Here is a 6,798-nt window from a genome sequence, read left to right as displayed (position 1 = left end):
ACTCATGTCCTTGAAACATGTCTTTTAAAGCTCTTGTTTAGTCTGCAATCTGCTTCATACATTGTTTCCCAGAGGAACAGTCAGTCTCTATCCATCAGCTAAAAAGCAGTCATCCTATATATAATTGTCACATTACATGTCATTTTCAGATAAGTGCTAACTGTGAAACAGACATTTCCTTGGGATGAAGAAATCATTGTGCTAGGATGGAAGATGCTGCATTTAAAGGATGTGAAAATGTGTTCCTATGTTTGTTGTTCATATATTCATATGCCCTACTGTGTTATCGTGGGTGCCATGTTGACCAAGAAAAATATAGCTCTATCACCAATACACTTCTATCATAAGGTGAGGGAAAGTACATGAAGTACAAAATAATAGTCTGAGTTGTCTATGCCGTGTTTTCCAGGATAAGCTCCTGTACAGTGATATAATAGTGTCTCCCTTCATAGAAGATGTAAAGACTCAAATCATTCATTATGCTCAGACCATTGAGAAGTGTTTTCAAGACAGCAGTGTTCCTCCTGGTCATCACTCCGGTCTGCACAGAAGTCCTCTCCATGTCCTCTCAGAGTAAAGCTCTAAAAACCACTGAGGAATGGGCTCTCCAGATGTTTGTGCTTTTTGAAGTTGGGATTGGGACTGTGGCCAACATTTTTCTGTTTGTCCACAATTTCTCTCCCATCTTTACTGGTTCTCAACTGAGACCCACACAGGTCATTGTCACCAACTTGGCTGTGACCAATGCCTTCCTTCTCCTCGTCACTGCATTTCCAAGCAACATCATGGTTTTTGTTCCCAGGAGTCCTCCAAGTAACCTGCGATGCAAAATTTTGGTCTTCATTCGCCTGGTGGCTCAAGCATGAACATGTGCTCCGCCTGTGCCCTGAGCATCCATCAGTTTGTTACTCTTGTTCCTGGTCACTGGAATAGGCTGATGCTCCGAGGAAGAACCCCTGATGTCCTGAGTTATTCTTGTTACAGTTGTTGGTTGTTCAGTATCTTAAATAATGTCTACATTCCAATCAAAGTCACTGGTCCACAGAGCACAGGCAATGACACTCACAATCAAAGCATGTTTCTCTGTTCCACATCTGGATTCACTCTAGGCATTGTCTTCTTGCATTTGGCCCATGATGCCACATTCATCAGCATCATGGTCTGGACCAGTGTCTCCATGGTGATTCTCCTCTATAGACATCACCAGAGAACGCAGCACATCCTCACTCCCACTCAGAACCACAGAGGCCATGCTGATACCAGAGCAGCCCAAACCGTCCTGATAGTGGTGGTCACATTTGTTGCCCTGTACCTCCTAAATTTTATTTGTATCATCTTTCACACTGTTTTAACAGACTGGGGTCTCTTGTTGAGGCACGTAGGTGAAGCTTTGACTGCAGGCTTCCCCACTATTTCTCCCTTCCTGTTGATCTTTAGGGATCCTAAGGATCCTTGTTCTGTGCTCTTCAACTGCTGAAAACCACAGTCAAAAGGCCAAACACAGAAAACAGCTTTACCAACAGTCATAAACACTCTATAGTAAATAATGGTTTGAAAAGTCTGTCTTTACAAAAGGGATATTGTGACTCACTACAGGCATCCCAGCACTGGGAAAGTTAATCCAGGAGAAATGCAATATAATTAATGGTATATCCCAGACCTATGGAGTAAGATACTGGACAACCTCTGATACAGAGCCGCAGTTCCACATATCTAGCTTGTCATGTGAAGAGTTTATACAAATGTTATCTCAGGTAAACAAAGCTCATAACCTCATTTATTGGCATATTGTTGTCATTGGACAGATGTAAATTTTAAAGTTGAAAACAGAGATTTATGCTTATCCTTGTCAGATATAAGGTACCTGAACAATAAATATGTGTCCTCCTAGTCTTTGAGTCTTTGTTTCCCATGTATTTAACTGAAATGCCGCCATGTTAGATAGGGAAAGTATTGTGCATTGAAAGGTTGATTCTCACACATCCAGGTAAACCTTCTTTAATTTTCCCTAAGGAAATGTTCCTGTGGGGATAAATATAAGTTAAAGATGTGGAAGCTTCGTTTCTGGGATTTATCACATGAGTTTTAATACTTCATCACTGAAAATCAAAATGAAGACCCTAGTTTACTATGAAGTTTATTAGAACTTCACCTTCCCTTGATTTTTCTCTCGTCCTCCTGATAGTGCATTCTATGAAGAATGATGTAATACAGCCTTGAGGCAGGGGGAGGGGCTTTGGCCTGCCCCTACTAAATGGACCTAGCTCTCCTGACTCCCCATGGAAGGCCTCACCTTTTTGTAAGAGGGAATGGGTGGTGGGTGGGTAAGGAAAGGCTGGAGGGCTGGGAGGAGGGAAAAGTGGGATCTGTGATTGGTATAAAAATGAATAAAAATTATTTAAAAGCAAGAAATCAAAGAAAAATACAGTGAGAATGTCAAACCTGAAATAAAATAAACTGCAAATAATTAAAAAACATAAAGAATGATGTGATAAATCTATCTCACCTCCAATATACTATAGACTGCCATAGGATTCTCTCAGCAGCAGCGACCATGAACAGACAAGGAAGAGCATATATCCACCCTGAAATCTAAACCCTGAAGATCATATGCACTGTATGGTTTCGATTCACCTGTTGGCTACATAAGGATTATGTATAGGTCTCTCTCTCTCTCTCTCTCTCTCTCTCTCTCTCTCTCTCTCTCTCTCCTTTTCCCCTCCGTGTGTGTGTGTGTGTGTGTGTGTGTGTGTGTGTGTGTGTGTAAATCTTCTTTTTTTGAAGCATAAGAAATCTTATTGATTCTCGTGTGATTTGTGTCCAGCCTGTCATCCTGGACTTAACTCACATCTTCTGTGCAGCATCCACTATGAGTTCCTATGCCTATGTGAGAATATTTCCTGGACTATACAAGGCAGAAAATATTGCTGTCTGACATTGTTGTTATACAGGTCTGCTGGGAACATCTAAAGCTTTGCAATTTCATATTATTCATTCTAGTTATGTTAATTTATTTCATTATACTATGCATGCTGTTTTGGATTAAACTTTCTTTTTTTATTTAACTTGCTAATTTTATTGTATTTCATCATGTGAAGGAAGGATATTTAATGAAAAGGAAACTGGACATAAGAAAAAGGTAATGATGGAAAGGTGTTAAAAAGGAAATATTTTAGCAAAGAAGGATTTGTGTATAAAGATTAAGATGGCAGATTGTTTCCCCAGCATCAGTTAGAAAATTGGAAATGCTTACCAAGCCTAAGTATGGCGTGAATTGAATGTGAAAGATGAGATGTAGATATGGAAACTGTGATCCTGACTTTCTAAGCTCAAAATTCAACACTCTGAAATCATTGGAGTTCTCTGAAAGTAAGGATCCACCCTGGGAAAGTTTTTCAAGTTCTTCTTTAAAGGAACAATATGGCCATCTAGTCATTGTTTATTAAAAAGTGTTATTTTCTGCCTCAGCTCTATATAAATATTATGTAAGAGAGACCAATACTAGACTTGGCTGGAGATATGGCTAAGCAGTTAAGAGAGTTGTTTTTCTTACAGAAGACCAAGGTTCAGTTCAGAGGACCTATGTGATGGCTCACAGCCATCTGTAATTCCAGGTCCAGAGATTCAATGTCCTCTTTTGGCCACTCAGGGTACCAGGCATGCATGTGTTGCACAGACATACACTCAAGCAAACATTCCTAAATGTAAAATAACAATAATTTAACAAATACCAAACTGATATAAGTGCTCTCCTAGGTAATCAATAAGGATACTGGCAAGCCTATACTGCTGTGGACATAGGGGTTAAGAGGGGTGATCTTCCAATGTCAACCAACTCCTGGAGGAATATGGAGCATCTCATAAAATATTCTGTAGCCTTGTTAAGCCCCCAACACTTTAAGCAGGGAGGCCATGGATACCCTCCTAGGTAGACTCTAACCAGTGTCCAGTCTACAGGGATGACATGCAAGATAAAGGAGACTTTCCCTCCTTGATCCCAAGCAAAGCCATGGTCTATCAAGGTCTTTGACATATTCTCACCTAGATGGGTCAGCTTGTAGAAGAAAGGCTAAAAGAAATAGAGGTTCCTGCAAGACCAATTGATCCCTGAGGAAAATATCTTCAATTAGTCTTGATCTTCAAGAAGTAAAGGGTTAACTTTATCCCTCGTCTAGCTTCAATGCCCAAAAAGAAATGGTAACAAAAGAATAAGCTATTTTTCTTTTAAACTCAAATGATTTTCTTTATTTGCACAACCTTTTATGATCTTGAATCACAGAGTGTACCAAACTATGCCAATCCCTGAGACAAGCTGTGGACATCCCATTCTGTTTTGGGACCTTCCTAATATGCTTTGCTACTGAAATGTTATACACACACACACACACACATATACACACACACACAATCTAGCACATATTCTGAGATCTGTTCATCAGTGGTCCCCAGTTTTTTCCCTGGAGCTTCTAGAAGACAGTGCATGCCTGATAACCACCATCTTGGATCTTCTGGTGATGGTTTCCTAGAGTCTTTTGTCATCAACCACTCTCTCTGCCTGCAGAGCATCTTTGTGGACTCTCACTGTCTCACTTTCATGCTGTTGTGGTTTAAATAAGGTCCTCCATATAAATCTCCTCCATTTTAATACTAGCTTTCCAAGTGGTTGTGGTTTGGAAAGGATTAAGATGTGTGTCCTTTTTAGTGGAGGTTTATACCCGGGTCCAAGGGTAAAGTATAAAGTTTCTTTAAACTTTAAATGCCTCTCACCATCCCAAGTTCACTTTCTTCCCACTTCTTGAGTATCAAGATGTAAACTCGCAGCTTTCCCTGCCATCATTCCTCTGTTCTACCATCATGGTCTCAAACACTCTGAATTCATTAGCCCAGTTAGCCACTTCCTTTAATTGGGATCCTTGGTCATGGTGTCTTGTCACAGCACTGAGACCGTTAGACACAGGGTTTTAAAATTTTATATGACATGGATTATTGTAGGTACACATGTGCACATGTGCCATGGTATAGTTGTGAATGTCAGAGGACAACTTGAGTGGTCAATGTCTTCTTGTACAATGTAAATCTGAGAATATAACTTAGGCTGTCAGTTTTCAGACCACACAGTAGTTCTATTTTCACCTTTTAAAGAAATTTCCCCTATGAATCTCCACTGATGTGAATTGTGATAGCTGAAGAAATTCCACTTGGCTAGGGAGTGCACAGTCTTTAACCTCACAGTAAAAGTCGTAGATTGGATGGCACTACAAACAGTAATTCACATGGACTCTGATCTTGCTAAACTAGAAGTAAACACTAAAGTGGAAATTTATGTATCGGTCATATGACAACCTATGGATACCCTGACAGATTGCAGCAGGACTTTGGAGGGGAGTGATAACATAGAAAAATGGGTCACAAACTATGACCTTCCACTGAATCAGTGAGAGTCACTGGGAGGCTCCAAGAAAATCGATGTATGAAGGAGATCATGTCCCAGATGCGTGACTTCATTCTGTTCCAGTTACTACCCCAAGATGTCTGAAGAACATCAGTTTGAAGAAGTCTTTATGGATTGTCTCACCAAGTGCCTGACCCTGCTTGCTATAATTTTGAACAGCCTGGCAAGATTTGACCACTGGGGCAATAGAGGCAACACTATCTATGGGGGTGTCTTACAGAATCGTCAACTCACAGGTATTGTTGTTACCAGCAGAAAGCCCTCGAGTGACCGACCAGCTTAAAATTCCAGCATGGACAGGCAAGGGAGATGGGATGTCCCAACACAAGTTGAAGGAGGTGGGTGGTTGGACGGTGGGGATGGAGAGTCTCTTTTCTTGTGAGGTAAGACCTGGCAGTGTCCCCATGCCATAGGGCATGACCCCAAATCCATAAACCTGTGGGCAGCACTATTGGAGTTTGGGAGTAATTACAACAAAAGAAGACGTGAATAAAGAGATGTAACCATTGGAAGGAACATAGAATTGCTGGCAAAGCCTTAGGGTGTGTATGATGTATTTTCAGTAAAACATCCTGAATAGACACCCCCTGACAGGGTTTTGTACCCCTCTTGTGGTTATTCCACAGGAATATCTATCTGAGGAGGAGGAAGGAACACAGCTGTTAACGAAAAAAGGAGAGATATTTCTTCCTGTACTAGTAGGAATAGGACTTATCATCTCCCTTGGATCTTCTGGGGCTACAACAACTGCCATCACCCAGACACATCCTCTGCCTGGAGACTTCAGACACAGACTTGATCAGACAATGACATCTACAACTGAGAGCCTCCAGTCACTCCAAAGACAGATGAACTGTCCTGCCGGGGTAATAATAGAAGAACACTAGACATAAAACTGCTGAAAATGGGGAGACTTGCTTGGTATTTGGGGAAGAATGTGGCTTCTATGTTAAAAAATTTGATGTCATTAAAACTAATGACAACACCCTCAAAATACTCCACTAGACCTGCTCTAAAAATTCCAGCCATTGATCAAATTATCTGGTTTGATTCCTGCTCATTTTCTTGGCTCCCACTCTCTATCAGTGCTCTGATTATACTGTTTTAATTGGATGCTTGCCCTCTGCTTTATTTATTGAGTCTGGTGACAGATCACCACCATTGTTAAAATCACCAACAATCAGGTCATGGTTCACTACCAGACCCTGGATTCTTCTGACACAAGAGACATGTTCCTCAAGGTTTACAGTGATGCCTCTTCATTAATAACTAAAACCAGGAAGATGTTGGAAGTCATGGCTGACTGGTCAAGGTCACAGCCTGCCATGAGCCTAGCACCTTTATCT

The 6,798-nt window shown here is 40.9% G+C and overlaps 1 pseudogene; it reads left to right on the top strand.

Annotated features, from left to right (window-relative positions):
- The first annotated feature begins 560 nt into the window (after positions 1-560).
- On the top strand, positions 561-1,477 carry LOC131902617 (vomeronasal type-1 receptor 2-like; annotated as a pseudogene).
- Positions 1,478-6,798: the final 5,321 nt, after the last annotated feature.

Source organism: Peromyscus eremicus, chromosome 1, assembly GCF_949786415.1.
Source record: "Peromyscus eremicus chromosome 1, PerEre_H2_v1, whole genome shotgun sequence".
Taxonomy (NCBI): Eukaryota; Metazoa; Chordata; class Mammalia; order Rodentia; family Cricetidae; genus Peromyscus; species Peromyscus eremicus.
This window is presented reverse-complemented; position numbering and strand designations above follow the sequence as displayed.